Raw genomic sequence first — 22,352 nt, forward strand, 5'->3', positions numbered from 1 at the left:
GTACTTTGTATTATTTCAATGTTTTTTAATTTGTTGAGGCCTGCCATGTGTCCTAGTATATGATAAATCCTGGAGAATGTACTATGTGCACTAGAGGAGATAATAAATTGACTTTTAGTTGGGTTCAGTACCCTGAAAACATCAACAAGTTTGAATTGTCTGTATAGTTTAGATTTTCTGCAACTTTTTTACTTTTTTTTTTTTTAGTAGACTTTTTCTTTGGTGTGAATGGTGTGTTAAAGTTTCCTACTATATTGTGATGCTGTCTATTTCTCTCTTTGAGCCTATTGACCTTTGCTTTATATATTTTGCAGGCCTATCATTTGGTGCATAGATGTTGAGCAAAGTTAAGTCTTCTTGATCTATTGTCTTTAATCATTATACAATGGCCTTCCTTATTTTTATGGTAATTTTTATCCTAATATCTATTTTATCAGAGATTAGTATTGTCTCTCCTGCTTTTTTGAGGATGCCGTTTACTTGCATTCCACTCCTTCAGACTTTAATTTTTATTCTTTCTCCTCATTTCTTAAATGTGTCTCTTATAGGCAATATATTGATGGGCTTTGCTTTTTAATCCAATATACTATTCTTTACCTCTTAATTGGAGCATTTATTCCATTCATATTAAGTACTATTATTTACAGGACAGGTTTTATTGCTACTTTGCTGTGTTTATTTTTCTGTTGTTTCTGGTTACTATGGTCTATCCATTTTTATTTGGTATGTCTATATAAAGGACTTCCCTTAAAATCTCTTATAATTTTGACCTTATTTTCACAGATTCTTTAAGTTCCTTCTTTTCTGCAGATGACCTAATTTCTCTTTCGTATTTTATGGACAGCTTTGCTTGATTCAGGGTCATGGGTTGGTGGTTGTTTTCTTTCAACTTCCTGTACATGCCATATCATTGGCTCCTTGCTTGCATGGTTTCTGTGGAGAAATTAGAACTTAATCTAATTATTTTCCTTTGTGGGTGACACTTTGTTTTTCTCATGTTGATTTTAATATTCTATCAATATCTTTTAATTTAGAGAATTTGACTCTGATATGTCTTGATGTTTTTCTTTTGGGGCCTAGTCTATTTGATGTTCAGTTATCTTCTTGAATATGGACTTCTCCATTCTCCATTGTTCCTTGACAATTTTCTTCTAGAATTTCTTCCACAATTTTCTCAGTGACTTCCTTGCCTCTTTCATATTCTAGAATTCCAATCATATGTGTGTTTTTTCTTTTGATGTAATTCCTCATGATTCTAATGTATTCTTCATTTTCTCTAAGTCTTATCTCTAATTTTTCTTACAGTGTGTTTCCATTGAGATTCTTGTCTTTCATCTCACTGATTCTCTGTTCTATCTCTTCTATTCTACACTTTTGTCCCATCAGCATATTGGATACTTCTGCCATTTTGGTCTTAATATTTTTTTATTGCATTTCTGTTATTTCCTGTATTGTGTTGGCTTTATTCTCTCCGTTTTGTGATTTTTTTAATATTTTTTTTTTAGGTTCACGTAGCTTGTTATTGGTGGTTTCAATTCTTTCTTCCTTGCATCTTTTGCATTTTCTTCTTTAGTTTTGTGCAAGGTTCTCCTCATCAGTATATTTCTTCTGGCTCCCTGTCTCTGAAATATCCACTTCATTAATGCCTTTCATAGTTTGATCTATAATTTGCACCTTCTTCTGTAAATTTTCAAATAACTGCACATCACTGTATTCTGATTCTCTGCCTCTGAGGTATTCACTTTATATCTGGCTTCCTTTGTTTCTTCTGTCATTTGCACTTTCTTCTGTAGCTGTTTGAAAGTATCCATATCAACACATATTTGCTGCCTTCCTGACTGTGGGGTGTTCTTTGGGTTTTCAATATGTTCTGCTTTTTCTGGAGGCACCTTAATTTGTTTATTTGCTAGTTTTTTGGTGGTTTTTGTTTTGTTTTGTTTTTTTTGTCTTCACAAGGTTTGGAGCTGCCTGCTGCTTTCTTGACATTGTGTGAAGTTTTTCTTGGTGTTAAGGCATTTCTATTGCGTCTTTATAAGTTGTTTATACTTCTAATATTTCTGGTGGTTTTGATTTATTGCTGGCTTACAATACTTTATCTATAGGGTGGGTCAATCACTCTGCTGGAAGCCCCTTCTGGGAAAATATTACCTTTCCTAAATTCCTTTAGGTTCTGTCTGCATTACAGCCATACAGGAATCTTGCCTGATTGTAGTCCCCTCTCTCAACTCTGTTATTCTTCTTTGTGGAGTGACAGAGAAGTACTAGATGAGGTACTCCGTTTAAGTGGTTTCTGATCAGAAGTCTTTGAAGGCAGCTCTCTGTCTAGCACCTCCATGTGCCAGCTGAGAGAGTGAGTTCCTCTCCTGCTTATAGTTCCTTGTCTTAAACTCTACTGAACTCTCTGATTCCTGGGATGTCCCCACGGAGGAAGGGATTTCCAAATGGAGAAAGAAGCCTGTCTTAGGGGAGTTCCAGGCCCTTCTCTCCACTGCATTTGAAAGTGCTGGCTCTGGGAAAAAGAGTCTCAACTGATGACATCTTCTCTCCTGAAGTCTTTTGTCCTCCTTTGTCTCAAAAGTGGCACAAAACCAGGTGTACCATTGGAAGCAGGGTTCTTTTTGTTCTCTGTTCTTGCTCTTTGGAGTGGCAAGGTTAGGATCCTCGACTTTCTTCTCTACTCTCAGTGATGGTTCAGGGCAGGTCTTTGTCTTCAATTTTTTTTAATTTCTTTTAATAATTTTTTTTATTATATTCTGGTTTATTTACAAAGTTTATATACATTGTTTTTCACACCAGATCTTTCCCATTTCCTTTCCCAACTCCTCCGTCTACCCATCACATTGAGTGACCTTATGATTAACACCCTTCTGCCCATTCTAACCCCTCTGCTCCTCCTCTTCCCCACCTTGGATCTTTATACTTTTCAACAACAATGGTCTTATACAGTATTTGTCCTTATGGGGTTGAGTTAGTTCACTTAGCATAATGCTCTCCAGTCCCTCTCAAGTTAGGTAGTAATTTACAAAACCATTGCTCCTGCATGCTATGTAGTGTTTCATCATGTGAATGTACCACACTTTCTCAGTCCATTAAATTGTGGTTGGGGATTTGGACTGTTTCCATGTTCTTGCTATGGTGAATAATGCTGCTGTGAACATTGGTGTACAAGTCTGTTTGTGCCTCAGTTCTCATTCTCTTGGGATATATTCCAAGCAGTAGAATAGCTGAGTCATATGGAATTTCTATGTTTAGCTTTTTGAGGAAGTGCCAAACTGCCTTTCAGTGCGGTTGTACCATTTACAATCCCATCAACAATGCATAATAGTTCCTATACTGCCATATCCCCTCCAACATTTATTACTTGTTATCCTATAAACTTTGCCACTGCTACTGGAGTGAGATGGTTTCTCATCGTGGTTTTGATTTGCATTCCTCTTATTGTCAGTGATTTTGAGCATTTCTTCATGTGTCTGTTGGCCATCTGAATAGCTTCCTCTGTGAAAATTCTTTGCATGACTTTGGTCCATTTTGTAATTGTGTGATCAGTTTTTTTTTCTTGTGGAAGCCCTATTGGATTCTGTAAATGTTTGATATGAGACTCTTGTCTGAAATGGTATTGTCAATTATTTTTTTCCCAGTCAGTAGGCTTTCTTTTCACTCTTGTATTTGATGAAGGTGGTATTTTGACAGGCTCTTGTATATTGGTTATATAGGTTGAATGGCTGCAAGCTCTAGGGCCTGAAGCTGTAGCAAGAAAAGAAGCAAATGACAATGGGATGGTGTGTGTGTGTGTGGGAGGTTCTGGCCTTTCTCTGTCCTGGGAGGGTTTAGTTTTAGGGGTTTTTTTACACATGTGTAAATTCATGTAACTGTCAGCACAATTGTGGTACAGGAAAGCTCCACCAAATCTCCCTCTTGCTATTGTACATAAAAATATTCTTTTCTACCTCTCACATCTAACAGAGGCGGTGTAGTGCTGCTAATGTGAGGACTGAACATGTCTAATAGTTCGAATCTACCACTGCCTCCTTGGTAGAAAGATGTGAAGTCTTCTTTTATTGTAATTTCTAAATTAGTCTTGGAAACCAAAAGAGGAGGCCATTTTTGATACAGAAATTACTCTGACAATTACAGATCTGCTTTCCATCAATGTAATTTTATCTTTTCAAGAATGTCACATCAACAAAATAAAAAGTATGATACCTTTTTGAGACTGACATCTATTACTCACAGTGGTGCTTTTGAGATTTATTCAAATTGTTATGCACACTACAGCCGTATTGTTTGATAACTAAAAAGTAATTTGATTTCATCAGCTGCTCCTTGGGAGAAATATGTGTTAGTCTGTTTCTGTAAAGATTACAGCCTTTGGAAATCTTATAGGTAGTTTACTCTGCCCTATAGTGTCTCAATGAGTCAAAATTTACTTGAAAATGAGCATTTATATGTATCAGTGTTTCATTTCTTTTTTCCCCCTATAGGTGGTAGTCTTGCACAAAAAGGCTCAATTCAAAAGCCATTACTATGAAATCAGAGCTGACTCTTAGTTGACCTTCCAGCAGGTTTTTATAGACTGTAAATCGTATGGAAGAATATTGCTTATTTTTCTCCTGTGGAGCCACTTGTGTATTTGAACTGACTGCCTTTGAGGTAGCAATACTGAATGACATTTAAATTGCTTTCAACTTGGGATAATTATGAATAGAACAGCTATTTCAGTGTAAATTTTTTTTGAATATATAATTTTTTACTCCTCTACATGGCCTGATCTGCAGGGAATTACATTGTCGACCCAAAGTCATCTTCTCTCTGGCAGTCCATGTTCCATGGAAGAAAGATGGACAGAGTCCCCTGTGTGGTTTACAGCCTCAGAAACCTGATGAATGGCCAGTGGGGAGTCAGTTCCTACATGACAGTAATGAGTGGGAGTTAAGACTAATAATAATAATAATAATAATAATAATAAAAAGTAAATAACCAGGAATGAGATTATTGGGTCATATGGAAGTAAGTGTTTATAATAAAATGTCATGTCATTTTCTAAGGTGGTTAAAACATTCTAATTTCTCATTTGTAAAATATATGAGCTCAAGATTGAAGGAGAGGAAACCCCTCATCAGGTAGATTGACATAGTGACTGCAGCAATGGGATCTAGTGTTTCAGAGACTGTGAGAACTCATAGGATAGGACAAGGTTCAGATGTGTTGTTCACAGGGCCACTATGAGTTGTACTTGACTCAGTGACACCTCACAATAACACCAAGAGCATCTCTGCATTCTCACTGGGACTTGATATTATGTGCTGGTATAATCTCTGATGTTATGATAAGTATTGCAAAAACAATTTTTTAGAACTTTTTATTGTATTCTATGGTGATATTTTATCATAGATTTTGTGGTTCCCAAGTGGATAATGCTGTATTTATCTCTCTGTACTCACTTGCCATGAATATATATGCTTTGTTGAAGTTTCTATTCTAGTTTTTCCTTTATTTTTACTGAGTATTTTGTTTTCTTATTGATTCTTTTGAGATTTTTAAATATAACTGATGTGAATTCTCTGTTGGATGTGTGATTTATATATATTTTCTTCCAATTGATTTTGCCTTTTCTGTCTTTTAACATTGACTTCTACAGAATGCAGCTTTAAATTTAAATTTTTATTAAGTACTATTTGCATTTCTTTTTTCTTTATTCATTTTGCTTTCTGTGTCATATCTAAGTAATATTTGCCTAACCCAAGGTCTAGAAGGTTTTCTTTTAAGAGTCATTTAAAAAACACCTTATTGAGATTTAAGGAATAGTTTACAAAGTCAATTGGTATTCACATACATTTCATTGTTACATGTCTTAAACTCAGGTTGTATCTATCCAAAGGATACCCTTTAGCATTTTTTAACATGCTTCATTTCTTCATTTTTTAAATTAATTTTAGTGAAAATTTACAGAGACTTAGGTTTCCAAGTCATTCATTGTTGCACTTTTCTCCCTACCCACACCCTCACTCCCAATTCACTCTTCTCCTTGAAAAGAAAAACTTTTTCATTGTTGTACAATCCCTCCTCCCCAAGTCCACTCCACTATACAGCCTTCACTCTGGACTTCTGTAATGATGAGAATACCCATCGTATGTCCCTTTTAAACAGTTCTCTCTCTCATCTACCCTCTAGCATATCTTATTAGGTTGATCTAACTTTCATATATTCCCCTAATTTCTGTTTATTTGGAAATGTTCTAGTTTCTAATTTATAAGACTATTCCTCATTGGAAATATTTTTCATTCTATGTTACATATGTCATGTCATTGCTTTCTTGTCATGCTGCATGCCTTTTGCCAATAAACCAGACTTTAGACTTAAGAGTCAGCCATTGTAAGTAATAGTTTGCTTTTCTTGACCTCTTATAACTTCTTCTCTTTTATTTTGGAAAGTTGAATTAAGTATGTCATTATGAGTTTCTTTTGGTGTCTAGACTATATACAGTTTATAGAGCTTCCTAGAGAGAGAACTTACTGTTTTTCATGTTATTATTTAAGTTGGTGCTAACAAATCTTTGATTTCTCTCATGCTAACTCTCTCTGTGTATCTCTCCTCCTCTTGTTCTAGAATTGTAGTCACACATAAGATTTTCCTCTTGGCCGTGTCCCATATAACCCTTTGTTGTTGTTGCCAGGTGCTATCAAGTACAACTCACAGCAACCCTGTGAACAAAAGATCAGAACTCTGTCCTACCCTGTCCCGTCTGCATCATCTCTGACATACCTGAGCCCGTTGCTGAGGTCGCTGTGTTAACTCATCCTATTGGGCATATTCCTCTCTTTCACTGAACTCCCACCTTTCCTAGCACGATGTTTCTTTCTAATGAATGGCCCCTCATAAAAACATGCCTAAAGTTAGCAAAATGAAGCTTCTCCAGCCTTGTCTCAAAAAAAAAAAAGAAAACACCAAAAAACCAAAAAACACTCTAGCTGCACTTTCTCCAAGATAAATAGGTTTGTTCTCTTGGTAGTTTATGAAATATTTAATAATCTTCTTCAACACCACAACTCAAAGGCACTGATTCTTCCACTATCTTTATTCCTTGTCTAGCTTTCAGCTGCATAGCAAGTGATTGAAAAGACAATGGCCTAAATCAGGCACATCTTGGTCTTTAAACTGACATTATTGCTCCTCAGTACTTTGGAGAGGTCCCAGACAGTAGACTTTCATATACAATACGTTTTTTAATTTCTCACCTGGTAGTAGCAAAGGTGTTGCTTGTGGATCCAAGTGAGATGAAATAATTGACCATTTCACTCTGTCATGATATTTCCTATTGGTCCAGTGGTGAGAATTTTTTGCCCTTTTGCCTTTCTGATATGTTACCTATCTCAGAAATTTTAATTCTAATTTTCTGAACTTCTATTTGCCACTTTTGCATCATTTGTAAATGCTTAATTACTTTTTTTAATTTTGCTTTTGCATTGTTTTAATGAATTCTTCCAGGATACTATCCCTGCGTTTATGTAAATTGTGAATGTGGTTTTCATGAGCTCTTTGAAAGCCCTAAATACTTATCTTTTGTATTCCTAGTGCTGCACTAGTAACCTGAAGACACGTGGTTCAAATCCACTCTGTCCTCTGAGAGAGAAAGATGGACAATCTCCTTTTGCTGCCTCTGTGTCCACTAGGAAATTGTGTTAGTGAAGCAGAAAAAGACATTTCACCTCAGAATTTGCTGGCAGGCACAGCCAATTATCCAGTTCCTGCCCAGATCCTATTGAGTGAGGAGAATTTCCAGAGTTCAGTAACTCCATCCAAGCCTTCCCTTCAATGTGGATGTCTGGTTCAGGGGATTGGGACGGGGCGGGTATCTTTACTAATGAGTTGCTTCATTTCTTTTCACTTGCTCACTCCCACTTCTGACAGTGATTGTCTGAATCACAGCTTTCTCATCTGCCTGCCTGAATTTACCTCTCTTTGTTTACCTTCTGCCTAATTTTTCTCACTCTAGATCTACCCTGTGTCACCATCTCAGTGTAGTATTCTGCCTGCTTAAATGTACTATCTTCTGGTTGTTAAGGTGACTAGATGTCGCATAGGGTAATTCTCTTCCTCTCTGTCAGTCATTGTTTTCATTCTCTCTCTCTCTATGTGACTGACATTAACTCTGGTTCTATTTCTTCTTGTTAGGAATTCAGAGCTATGGGGTTATAATTCCTGCATGGGTTTCTTTTTTTAATTTTTCAGATTTTAATTTTAAAGGGATTCTTGTCTTCTCCTCTTTAAAAAGTCCTGTTTTAGATTTGGATCTGTGGTTCATGTTAAAGTAATTTTTATATAGCTGGAGATATGGGTGGAAGTTCATTGGGATTTTTTTTCTTATTTATATTTAATTGTTCCAGAGTCTTCTGTTGAAAAGAGTACCATCAAATTTCTTTGCACATATCCTGAAAATCAGTTGGTATATTTGGAAAAGTTTCTTTTTGGATTCTATACCTTTGATCTATGTGTCTTTTTTCTTCACTAATACTACACTATCTTGATCACTGTAGCTTTGTAAGAAGTCACAGAACTGTGTGGCATAATTCCTCAACTTCCTTCTTCTTGTTCCAGATTGTTTTAGTTACTCCAGTTCCATTCGCTTTATGTCTGAATCATCTCATCTATCTATAAAATGTCCTGCTAGGATTTTGATTGGATTTGTATGAAATTTATAGATCAATTTGGCAAGGACTGACATTTTTACTATGTGGTGCCTTCCAATGCGTGAATACAATATGTCTCTTCATTTATTTCAGTCTTATTTAATTTCTCTCGTCAGAATTTTGTAGTGTGCAGCACACAAATCCTTTATGTGCTTAGTTAGATTTATAATCATTAGCATGTTCAGTTCTTCTAGATAGTACTACATTTTCCTCCAAAAAGACTGCTAGTTTATACACCTCCAAATGATTGAGAGCATCTATTTTCTCACATTTCCACTCTTAAGTGCATAATATCAAGTTTTCTTTGTCATTGTTTATCAATGTGGTTATGAATTATATTTATTGTAAGAGGATTGATTTTGTAAAATAGGATGGCTCGTCTTGCTCCAGCTCTTTTTTTCAGACGATTCTGTTGAACACACCATGGAGGTCTTTAATAAAGGACATGGGCAGATTTGATGTGTACACCAAATCACACTGGTAAATCCTACCACTTGCCACCTCAGAAATAAAAAATGCCGCAAGCCTAATTTAACCTCTTTTCAATATTCTAAATAATTAACTTGAACGGTTTCTATACAAGTCTCCTGGCTCTCAGATTCTCTGAGGTGATCGTTGCTGTTTTGTAATCAAAGTCCAGGGAAGCAGCAGTCCAGAAATCAAAGGACGTAGTGTGCTGGGCAGATCTGCTGGGAAGGACCTCTGCAAAATGTTAAAGAACAAAGATGTCCTTGACATAGCTCAGAGTAAGCGAGACACAGACTTGTTGCTGGAGACTCCTGCTGAACTTGCAGCTCTGCCATTAATCAGAAGTGTGAAGTTTGGTAAAAAAATGTTGCTATCTGGGTCTTGGTTATGAAGATTTAAAGGTTATTCTAGTTCTGTAATTAGGTGGGAAAGAAAGAGTTAGTTGTTGTTGTTATGTGCCATTGAGTTGCCTGCAACTAATAATGACCCAAAGCCCTGTTCTATCCTGTCCCAATCTTATTGTCTCTGATACATCTATCCCCATTACCTAAATCACTGAATTAATCCCTCTCATCGAGGGTCTTTCTCTGCTGCACTGTCCCTTCACCTTCCTAAGCATAACATCCATTTCCAAGGACTGATCCCTTCTTGCAACATGGAGAAGGAGAAAAAGAAAAATAAGAAATAAGGGTCTGAAAGAAAGACACAAACCAACATCTAATTAGGACATTTTCAGACTCTGACTAGTTCTTCTAATCATCCCTTTCTGTGGAAAGCCTTTCTGGGAAAGAATAGATGGGTGTCAGTGACCACTAGAACAAGTCTATCTGATGTCCTGGTGTTGGTCAGGGACTCTGTTTGTTTACTCAAAGACAGCCATGATGAAAACTTCTTCACTTCCTTTGCCATACCATTCATTAAATGTTGTATGTGTACTTGCTTCTCCCCTTCTTCCACTATATGAAGAAGAAGATGGCATCACAATTGGAGGAAGACTCATCAACAACCTGTACTATGTGAATGACACAACCTTGTTTCCAGAAAGTGGGAAGACTTCAAACTGTACAGAAGATCGAAGACTACAGCCTTCTAAATGGATTGCATCTCAACATCAAGAAAACAAATATCCTCAGTACTGGAGTACTGAGATTGTGTTAGATGGTGAAGATTGAAGTTGCCAACAATTTCATTTTACTTGGATCCACAATCAGCACCCATGTCAGCAGTGATCAAGAAATAAAAAGATGTGTTGCATTGAGAAAACATGCTGCAAAAGACTTCTTTATGGTATGAAAGAGCAATGATGTCACTTTAAAGACTAAGGTGTTCCTGATCCAGCCATGGTATTTTTAATTGCTTCCTACCCATCTGAAAATTGGATGATGGATATGGACAACCAAAGAAGAATCAATGCCTTTGAATAGCACTGGTCATTGGGAAGCTCCACCAAACACTGTCCACCATGGATAACCATTATCACATTTGACACACCAGTTTCACAGTGTTTTAGCATCACAGCAACCACGAGTTACCTCTGTACAGCAAATGGACAGACCAGTGCTATACCACTTAGAAGAATGTTTGACCAAAAACAATTAAAACCAGTCATGAGGGCCTCAGATTAAAATCACCCGCCTTTGGCTCGGTAGCATAACTTTCTAACCCCAAGGCCAACAGAACTCTCTCTATGTTATTGTTGTCAAGTGCTATTGAGTCTTAGATGACTCTTAGAAACCCTATGAACGAAATACCTGAACACTTGTATAACTTTCATCATTATACAAGTAACTCTATAGTTTGTAAGAATTAACAACCCTATAGATTATTAGGATTAACTCTATAGGTTGTTAGGATTAACTTGACAGGAGTGGGGTTTGATTTGTTATAGGTTATGGTAAGTGAATGTTTTGTTTTATAAAGTAACTACCAGTGAACATAGGGAAGGCATAGCCTTTCTACTAAGGACTTTTTTTTAAAGGACTTCACCTAAGAGCCTTCAACTATAAGCATTCCACATTCCACCTTTCCAAAGTTGCTAGAGTCACTGTATTATTTCTCCTTGCAATGCATGAGGGAGTCTACATTCCCAGCATCCTCACCAGGTTTGGTGTTGTTGCTATTTTTAATTTTCTTTTAGTCAGTTTATAGGTATATGATAATATCACATTGTGCTTTTAATTTCACTGTCTCATGGCAACTTAACCGTTTGTTGTCCAGTCAGTTCTGTCTCTGGGCAAGCTCGTGCATATCAGAGCAGAAATGGGCTCTGTAAGGTATTTATGATCACCAAGCCAGTCTTTTCAGGAACTCTGAGTAGGAGCAGTCAGTAGGGAGTTGCACTGCCAAGCCAAAGGTCAGCAGTTTGAAAAACATCTATCAGCTGCTATGAGGGAGTAAGGTGGACAATCTTTTCCTATGTGATTTAGAAGCTCTGAAAATTTACCAGATAGTTAGCTCTGAGTTGGTTCCAATGGGTTTGAGTTTTGATTTTTTGGCGTTTTCCCCTGAATGGGTTTGAGCAATCAACCTTTCAGTTAGTAGATGAATACGTAACAATCTGCACTGCTTCTAATAGTGATATGGAACATCTTTTCATGTGCTTATTGGATGATAGAAGGAGAGTTGATGCCTTTGAGCTTTGGTGCTGGAGAAGAGTACTGAATATACCATGGACTGCTAGAAGAACAAACAAGTTCATCCTGTAGAGGGTGAAGCAGGGTTGCTCCTTGGAGGCAAGGATTCTGAAGCTTCGTCTGACACACTTCGGACGTGTTTCAAGGAGGGATCGGTCCTTGGAGAGCGACTTAGTGCTTGCGAAGGTGGAGGAACAGAGCAAGAGAGGAAGATCCTTGATGAGATGGATTGACTTAGTCACTGGGATAATGGGGATAAATGTGTCAGAGACAGTGAGATTGGCAAGGGAAAGAGCAGGGTTTAGGGCTGTTTAACATAGGGTTACTGTGAGTTGCAAGGGACTCGACAGCATATAACAACAACAGCAACATCCTCTTTCAAAATGTCTGTTCCTCATTTTATAATTAAATTTTTAATTTGTTTTACTCAATAACATCTAACAACAAACAAGATATGAGACCTTTGGCAGACACATAGTTTGTAAATATTATTTTCATTCCGTAGTTTGATTTTTGCTCATTTTTGTAAGTGTTGTCTCATAGCAAACATTTTTCGTTTGGATAGGGACAAAATTATCCTGTTTTCCTATTGTTGATCTGGTGGCATAGTGAGTAAGGAGTCATGCAGCCAATTTAAAGGCAGGGGGTTTGAGTCCACCAGCTGCTCAAGGGGGAGAAAGGTGACAGTCTCCTCCCACCTGATTTACAGCCTCTACAAACCTATTGGAGGATCCACTTGAGTTGATTCTGATGCAGTACAGCAATAATAACAGTAACATTTAAGACCGCTTCATCAAGACCAGTGTCCTGAAAGTGTTCTCCTGTGTCTCCTTTTCAGATTTTAATTTTTTCACTTAAATCTAAGATTTATTTAACTATTTTATTCAAAATGTGTGACGTTTAAATTGAGATTTTTTGTCTTTTATTTTCTTTTTTCCAGTTATTATTCTTTTTAATGAAAATTTAAAGAGATTTCTGATTTCTCTTCATTCATTGTTGTGCTTTTCTCCCTGTCCATCCCTTCCCTCCAGTTTGCTCTTATCTTTGAGAAAGAAAAGAAAAATTCTTTCATTGGTACACAGTCCCTCCTCCCAAGTCCACTCCACTATGCAACCTTTGTTCTGGACTTCTGTCATGACAATTATACCTGATCAGATATTCTTTTTAAACAGTTCTCTCTCTCATCTGTTTCAACACAGTATGCACAATCTATCCCATTATTGTTGATCTGCTTTTGCATTTTTGTCCAGAATCTATCTTCCAGGCTGTAGCTTTTTCTTGGACCTCTATTATGTTCCAGTGATACATCCGTCCTTCTGCCAGGACTTCACGGTCTTGATTATTGCACCTATAAAATACATCTTGAAATCAGGTGAAGTAAAACCTTCCATTTTCTTCTTCTTTTACAAAGCAATTTTATGTGTTTTGGTTCCTTTACCTTCCAATTAATGGAAGAATGTAGTTTTTTCAATAAATGCCAATGGAGCGATTAGAAATCCACAATTAAAAAAAAAAAGAACTTCAATCATAACCTCAGAGTATATCCAAAAGTTAACAAAAGTGAAAGGACCACAGACTTCATATAAAATATAAAAGTATTAAAGTTTGAAAAGAAAACATAGGAGAACCTAGGGTGAGACCAAGAATGTGATTTAACACTTGATAAATTGGATCGCTTCCCATTTGAAAACTCTACTAAGAGGATGAAATACTAGGTCACAGGATAGAAAATAATATCTGATAAATGACTAGTTTCCACAGTGTAGAAAGAATTCTCAAAACTCAACAGTTGTTGCTAAGTGCCATCAAGTTACCTGCCACTCATAGCGACAGTATGCAGTACAATAGCTCTGAAGCCTGCCCCTCCTGAGCCAGTCTCAATGACTCCAACAGACCTTCACCCATTGCCCTAGTCACTGCATCAGTCCATCTTATCTGGGGTCTTCCTATCCTGCGCTCTCCCTCCACCCTTCCAAGAATGATGTCCTTCTCCAAGGATTGGTCCCTCCTGGCCATGTGTCCAAAGTATGTGAGATGGAACTTCAAAATCCTAGCCTTCAAGGAGAAACTTGGTTTCACTCTCTCCAAAGCAGACATATTTGTCCTCCTGGTGGTTCATTGTATGTCCAAGACTCTTCTCCAGCAATTCAAAGGCATCAATTCTTCTTCTTCTCTCATCCTTAGTCATTGTTCAGCTCTCTGTTACATAACAAGTAATTGCTAAGACCATGAACTGGTTCAAGTGCACCTTGGTCTCTAGATGACATTGTTGCTTCTCAGTACTCTGGAAAGGTCCCTAACAGCAGATGTACCTAATGCAATTCACCTTTGTATTTCCTGACTGCTGGTGCCAAGAATGTTGAGCAAGCTGTAACTCAACAGTAACATGAATAATTTACTTAACAAATTGGCATTATTTCATCAATGTTATTGTTGTTTATATGCTGTCAAGTTGTCTGCAACTCAAAGCAATCCTATGTACAACAGCCCTAAACCCTGCTCTGTCCTTTGCCAGCCTTACTGTTTCCGAAACACCCATCCCCATTACCTCGGTCACTGAATCAATCCATCTCATAGAGGGTCTTCCTCTCTTATCCTGTCCCTCCACCCTCCCAAGCATGATGCCCCTCTCCAAGGACTGGTCCCTCCTTGCAACACGTCAGACGAAGCTTCAGAATTCTTGCCTCCAAGGAGTAGCCTCCTAGCAGCCCATGGTATACTCAATACTCTTCTCCAGCACCACAATGAGGATATACAAACAGTAAATAAACACATGAAATGACATCCAATATCATTAGCTACTGTTGTTTTTATGTGCAGTCAACTACAACTTATGGCAATCCTAGGAAAAATAGACCTGAACCCTGTCCTATCCTGTGCCATCCTCTTCATCTATGACATACTTGAGACCATTCAGGTACCTATAACTATTGTTTATTAGATGCAATTGAGTGAGTTCCAGCTCATAGCAGCCATGTGCACGACAACATTAAACACTGCCCCATCATGTGCCATACTCAAGGTCACGGCTATATTTGAGCCTATTGTTGCAGACACAACGTCAACCTCATTGATGAGTTCCCTCTTTTTCACTAACTCTCTACATTACCGAGACCTATGTCCTTACTAAGAGACTGGTCCCTCTTGAAAGTATCACCAAAGCATTTGCTTCAAAGGAATACTACAGCCAGACTTCTTCCGTACAGATTTATTGGTGGTTATTTTGGCAGTCCATATTCAACATTCTTCTTCAACAATTCAAAAGCATATTTTTTTTAAAAAATCAGAACCATTAAAAAATAATAATGATAATAAAAATATAAACAGCGTCAAATGCTGATGAGGCCTCAGATCAATCACATTTCTCATACTTGCAAGCGCATCTAAGGAAAGGCAGGCATGGTATGAGGCCTGGATGCTATTTAAAGTGGGGGGAGGCACACAGGAATTTCTATTAACCATCATAGTTTCAATCACCAGCTGTGAGAGATCTTTCAGCAAGTTAAGACCTGCTTTTATATTTGAGCCCCCGTGGGTCAAGGCCGACTGTGTGATCTTGCTTTGCTGAATGTAGAAAGAGAAGAAGCTGGGGGGGAAATGACTTTGAGCACATCATAGACCAATTTTCATCAGTGAAAGCAAGGTAGATGCGGTTGTAATTTTCCTGTAGTGGTGTAATGTGTTAAGGAAAAGATTATGAGCTTGACTTGTATTTTTTTTTTTACTTGTATTATTGTAAATTTAAAAGACGAGTGTCAGGTGTTACCACCGGAGAACAATTTCAGTGCTTTTCATAGTTGCTATTTTCCATAGATGTGCCTCTGCTTCTACTTGGGAGATGCAACATGGGTAGCCATTGTAGAAAACAATTTGGCAGTTTCTCAGAAAACTAAATGTGCATGTTGACTCTATAACCAGTATTTTTACTGAACCCTAATTAATTATAGTACTACATTTATGATTCGCTTGGCTTTTCTACGTAGATAATTACTTTTTGGAAACAATTGCTTTGTACTCCCCAATTCCCCAAATTTTGTATTGGATATTTTTTCCTTCCTTCATTATATTAGTTAAGACTTCTGGACAAATATCATGTTCCACATTTTAGAGCAAATCTCCTAATGTTTAATTGTTATATTGGAGATGATAATTACTTTTTGGAAACAATTGCTTTGTACTCCCCAATTCCCCAAATTTTGTATTGGATATTTTTTCCTTCCTTCATTATATTAGTTAAGACTTCTGGACAAATATCATGTTCCACATTTTAGAGCAAATCTCCTAATGTTTAATTGTTATATTGGAGATTTGCTTTGTGTATTTGTGAATTCCCTTTGTGAGTTTAAAGAAGCCCTCTTATAATCCTGAGGAATATGTGTAACAGAGTTGTTGTTTTGTTGTTGTTGTGTACCATTGAGTTGGGACTGACCCATAGCTGATCTTCTAGCAGGTTTTCAGAGGTAGTTAATCGCACAGGAGGAGATTACTCATTCTTCTTCTCCAGAACATCTGGTGGATTTGAACTGGGTGCCTTCGGGATTGCAGCACAACTTCTTGCCACTGGGCCAACAGAGCTGCCTTATAACTCACTAATTAAGTATTATACTGAATATTTTGTTATAATACATAACTATAACACAGTTGTTATTGTTGGGTGTCATCGAGTACAACTCATAGTAACGCTATGAACAAAATATCTGACCCCTGTGCTATCCTGTGTCATGCTCACACTTCCTGTCATACAAGATCCCATTGTGGTAGTCACCCTGTCAGTTCACCTGGGTGAGGGTTTTCCTTTTCTTCGCTGGCTCTCCATCCTTCCCAGCATCATGTGCCTCTCCAAGTAATAGCACCTTCTAGCAACATGCCCAAAGTATGTGAGGTGAAGTCTCATAATTCTTGCCTCCAAAGAGCACTCCAGCTGTGCCCTCTCCAACACATGTGTTTGTTCTCTCACACATCCATGGGATGTTCAATACTCTTCTCCAACACCACAGCTCAAAGGTGTCAATTCTTCTGTTATCCTTATCCATTGTCCAGCTTTCAGATGAATAGAAAGTAATAGGAAAGATTATGGTCTGAATCAGGCACATCTTAGTCCTCAAACTGACATCGTTACTCCTCAATAACACAGTAGTTAAATATTATACTGAAGTAGGCAAGGAGTTGCAGTTAGAAAATCAAAAGAGAAGAATCAGGTCAGCATCTCTTAAGCTGAAAGAACTTAAGAACAAATTCTAGCCTTGAGTTGCAACAAAGAAGGATTCTATATGTAAAATATTGAAAGATGTAGGAAGCGTCAGAGGATGGAGGGAATGCACAGAGTCACTGTACCAAAAAGAATTAGCTGATGTTGAATCATTTCGAGAAGGAGCATGTAATAAAGAACCAGTAGTACTGAAGAAAGAATTCTATACAAACTTCATTGAAGGCACTGGTAAACAAACAAACAAACAAAACACCCAGCTCTAGGGATTTGTGGACTATTAATTTAAGTGTTTCAGAAAACATATACAACTAGAGATTCTCACCAGCCTACGCCAACAAATATCGTCACAGCTACCAAATTATTGTCGTTATGTTCTGTTGAGTTACTTGAAACTAATATAGACCCAATGTATATAAGCCCTGAAGCCTGCTCTATCCTGTGCCAAACTTATTGTCTCTGACACACTTACCTTCATTACCCGAGTCACTGAATCAATCCATCTCATTGAGGGTCTTCCTCTCTTACATTGTCCTTCCAACCTTTCAAACATGAAGACCCTTTCCAAGGACTAGTCCTTCCTTACAACATACACAAAGCATGCAAGACATGAAGCCTCGGAATCTTTGCCTTCAAGGAGCAGCCTCATTTCGCCCTCTTTAGGATGAAACTGTTTGTTCTCCTGGCAGTCTATGGTATATTCAGTACTCTTATCTAGCACCACAGCTCAAAAGAATCTATTCTCTTTCTATTGTCCCTAGTGATTATCTAACTATTTGATGCATAGCAAGTAGTTGTGAAGACTTAAGGATTGGATCAGGTGCATGTTAGTCTCCAGACTGACATTCTTGCTCTTCACGACTCTGGAGAGGTCAATGACAGCAGACTTTCCCTATGCAATTCATCTTTTAATTTCCTGGCTGTTGGTACCAAGAGTGTAGATGGTGGAATAAAGCAAACTAAAGCTGTTGACAATCTCAATCTCTTCACCATCTATCATGATGCTGCCAATCATCCCAGTGGTGAGAATCTTTATTTTCTTGTTGTTGAGCTTCAATGCATATTGCAGTCCTTGAAGTTCTGTTGCAAGTGCTTCAGATCCTCCTCAGTTTCAGCAAGCAAGAATGATAGAATTCTGTACATTCAATGATTTAGTCATTGCAAATACTTTTATAAGGAACACAAATCCAGGCTATGCATGTGGATTTCATGGAATCAGATAGATTACATCTGTGGAAAGTATCACTGGAGAAGCCCATTATCAGCTGTGAAAACTAGGCCAGGTGCTGATTGTGGAAAAGACCACAAAGTACTCATATGCACCTTCAAGACGAAGTTGAAGAAAACAAAAGCAAATCCACAGGAACCAGAATTTGACCTTGAGTGTATCCCATCCAAATTTCAAAACCATCTCAGTAACAGGTTTGAGGCCTTTCACGCCAGTAAGTAAAAATCAGATGAGCTGTGGGAAGATATCAAGAATATCATCCATGAAGAATGCAAAAGGTCATTACAAAGGTAGAGGAGGAAGAAAAGACCAAGACGGATGTCAGAAGAGACTCTGAATATTGCAGTAAAGTGCCAAGAAGCCAAAGCAGAGGCAAGAAATCAAGATATCATGGAGCTGAACAGAAGATTTCAAAGGGCAACATGGGAAGACAAAGTAAAGTAATAATGAAATGTGCAAAAAAGCTGGAGTCAGGAAATCAAAAGGTCTGAACTCACTCAGCATTTCTTAAGCTGAAGGAGCAAAGAACAAATTTTAGCCTTGCGTTGCAATATTTAAGGATGCTTTGGGCAGAATATTAAATCATCAAGGAAACATTAAAAGAAGATGGAAGGAGTATACAGAGTCACTGTACCAAAAGGAATTGGCCGACACAGAAGAATTTCATGAAACAATATATGAGCAAGAACCTGTGATGATGAAGGAAGACATTGAAGCTGCTTTCAAAAAACTGGTGAAAAACAAGGCCCGAGGAACTGATGGCATACCAATTGACATATTTCAACAGATGCTGTTCTGGATATGCTTAGCTACCAAGAGGGATCCATATTAGTTCCCATTTTCAAGAATGCATCAGAGAGTTGGACAATGACCAAGGAGGATAGAAGGAGAATTGATGTCTTTGAGCTGTGGTGCTGGAGAAGTGTATTGAGAATACCATGGACTGCTAGGAAAACAAACAGATTTGTTCTGGAAAGGGTTAAACCAGGTAGCTCCTTGGAGGCAAGGATTCTGAGACTCCGTCTAACATACTTTGGACATGTTGTGAGGAGAGACCGGTCCTTAGAGAGTGACATCGTGCTTGGGAGGGTGGAAGGGCAGCGCAGGAGAGGAAGGCCCTCTGTGAGGTGGATTGATTCAGTGACTGGGATAATTGGGATGGGAGTGTCAAAGGAGACAGAGACAGAGAGAGAAGAGGAGAGGATGACCCTCAAAGAGATAGGCACTGACTATAACAATGGCCTTGAACATGCCAGAGGTTGTGGCGCACGATAGGACAGAGATTCAAGCTGTTGTTCATATTATCACTGTGAGTCATAGTCGACTTGAAGGCACCTAACAACAACAGCAGCAATCCAACTCAGCCTTTCTCTCTTCTGATTATTTTCCAATGTGGTCCTATCTTCAGATTTTGGAACTGCTGCATAAGGTATTGCACTGCCAACCCAAAGGTGGGCAATTTGAATCCACCAGTTGCTCTTCCTTAGAAAGATGGACACTCAATCCCCTTCCATATAATTTACAGTCTCTGAAAACTAGCTGGAGGATGTGCTATGAGTCAGTTTTGATTTGATCATGGTGAGAATGAGTGAGGTTGTATTATAAAGATGTACTATGTAAATATAGTGACTTTCCTTAGAGTACGTACCAACCAGCGGGATTATTGGGATGTTAAAGTTGGTATCCTCGGATAACTAGAATCATGACATGTTTTTTGTTGTTGTTATGTGCCGTCGAGTTGCTTGCGACTCATAGCGACCCTATGTACAACAGCCCTAAACTCCACTCTGTCCTGTGCCAATCACACTGTCTCTGACACTCCCATCCCAATTATCCCAGTCACTGAATCAATCCACCTCAATACGTTTGCTCAGGTTTCTACAGTATTTATATATGCAGCTCTTGGTAATTGTTACTAGATTACATAGAAATTCAAACTGTCTGGCCCATCCAGAGCTATCTATTGTTCTGTTATCAATGCTTTAGATGTTAAGTAAACATTTTATTCCAAAGTAACTTTATTTAATAAAGAAATTGCAAAGTTAGTTACAACAGTCCCATAGTACTTCTAATCCAGTTGCTCCCATTTGTACCATTTTACTAAGGCATATTTGTAACAACTAAGACACTTCAGTGGAATATTACTATTAACCAAGCTCCATATTTCATTTAAATTTCATTAGTCTTTCCCTAATGCTTCTTTTTTTAATTCCTGGATTCCACCCAAGAGCCAAAACCCAGGGAAAGACAAATTGCTGTTGGGTCTATTCCAATTCTTAGGGACCCAACAGAACAAAGAACTGTTGCAAGAAGTTTCCAGGGCTGTACATCTCTTTGCAAGCAGACCAAGGTGGGTGGAGGCCCAATGGGAAGAAATAAAGCAGACTGGAAGCATCCTTCACTCGGGAAGCCATTGATGAATTTGAACCCACAATCTTTCCGTTAGCAACTCAGTACTGAAACGCCTGTGCTGCAAGCCAGAATATACTGTTTTGCATTTAGATGCCATGTCCCTCTGGTCTCCTCTGGTCTACGAAGTTGACAACAGTTCTCGGATTTTCTGTTTTGATGACCTAAGCAACTTTGAGGAATATGAGCTCTGGTGTTCTGGTGGTAAGAAGCTGCATTGCAATCCCTAAGGTATCCTGTTTGAATCCACCAGTTGCTCCACAGATGGTGGGAATTCCTCTCATGTGCAATTTACTGCCTGTGAAAACCCACTGGAGTGTCATTTCTGACTCATTCGCACACAGCAAGAGAAAGAAGTCATCTATTTTATTGTTATGTTGTTATGTTCTATCAAGGTGGAACTTACTCATAGCTGGCCCTCCAGTGGGTTTTCAGGGGCAGTAAATGGTAAGGGTGGAGTTTGCCTATCTTCCTTCTTCAGAGCAGCAGGAAGATTCGAACCTTGTGCCTTTGTGTTGGTAGTGCAACTCTTATCACTAAGCCCACAGAGCTCCCATATTTTATTGAATGTTCCACCATTTGGGCTTGTCTGCTCTTTCCTTGATTATTTATTTTTTGTTGTGACCCGAATGAAATGTACAAAATGAATTGGTTCTCCATTCAGCCATTAACACACATTTCAGTTTATGATATTAATGATAGTCCATCATAACCACACCTTTCCCAATTCCTTCCTATATTTCTCGTATGTATTCACATAATCCTCTTGGCTTAGCCATTTCTGCCTTTTAAGCCTTACCCTGGACAGATGCTGCCCCTTTTTATTTTATATGGTTGATTATTTGAGGGAGCGAGGGCCTCCCTGATGTCCACCTCGTAGGCCTCTCTATTGTTTGACTGAAAACTAAGCAATAGGGATGTGTTTCCTTCCATGTATGAAGGCTAAGTAAGGACTACCACTTCAGAGGTCACATCAGTCTATGGGACCAGTGTTGTTGTTGTGTAACAGCCATTGACTCAAAATTGACTCCTAGCTGACCCTCCAGTGGGATTTCAAAGGCAGATAATCACATGTGTACCATCATGTCAGAACGGACCCATAGCCAATTCATCTGCCAGCCTCCAAGAACGTGGAGATGAACATGATGGACAGAATGTCCCTCATCTGAACCTTCATCCACCACCATTCGATAACCCTTTTCCAGGCCCAGATCAGCTGCACTTCCCTTGCCAACAATCATGAGATGTTAGAGAAGACTTTCATCATCATTTTCCACTGCAGAAATCTGGATAATAGTTTTCTTAGATATCATCAGAAAATGTATTGGTGCTTGAGGTGAAACATCATGAACAGTGAGGTACTGTACATCCTCAAAAAAATGATTTTGGCTGGGATTTCCTTGCAGATGATCTTGCCAAAGATTGTATCACCACCACCAGGCTGAATGGTCTGAGCCTTGGCAATTTCATCTGCCATCTCTAGGTCTGGTGTCTGGTCTCCCTCCTGTGCCAGGGCTCCAAAGAAGAATGAGAGGAGGAAGGAATGGGGGAGTCCCTGGGAGGTGGGAGTGTGGGGCAATACCTACCTACCAATAGATTTATTTTGCTTTGTTCAGTCTTCATAGCAGCAGATTGCAATATCTTTCTACAGTGCAGTGTGTAGTGACTGGTGGGTTTGAATAGCTGATCTTTCAGTTAAGAGTAGAATATTTTGTTTTATT

General features: G+C 38.4%; 1 pseudogene; it reads right to left on the reverse strand.

Annotated features, from left to right (window-relative positions):
- LOC102871225 overlaps positions 1-22,108 on the reverse strand; it is a 30,582-nt pseudogene extending 8,474 nt beyond the window's left edge.
- Positions 22,109-22,352: the final 244 nt, after the last annotated feature.

Source organism: Elephantulus edwardii, unplaced genomic scaffold (genome assembly GCF_000299155.1).
Source record: "Elephantulus edwardii isolate Elephantulus edwardi_28Jun2011 unplaced genomic scaffold, EleEdw1.0 scaffold00086, whole genome shotgun sequence".
NCBI lineage: Eukaryota > Metazoa > Chordata > Mammalia > Macroscelidea > Macroscelididae > Elephantulus > Elephantulus edwardii.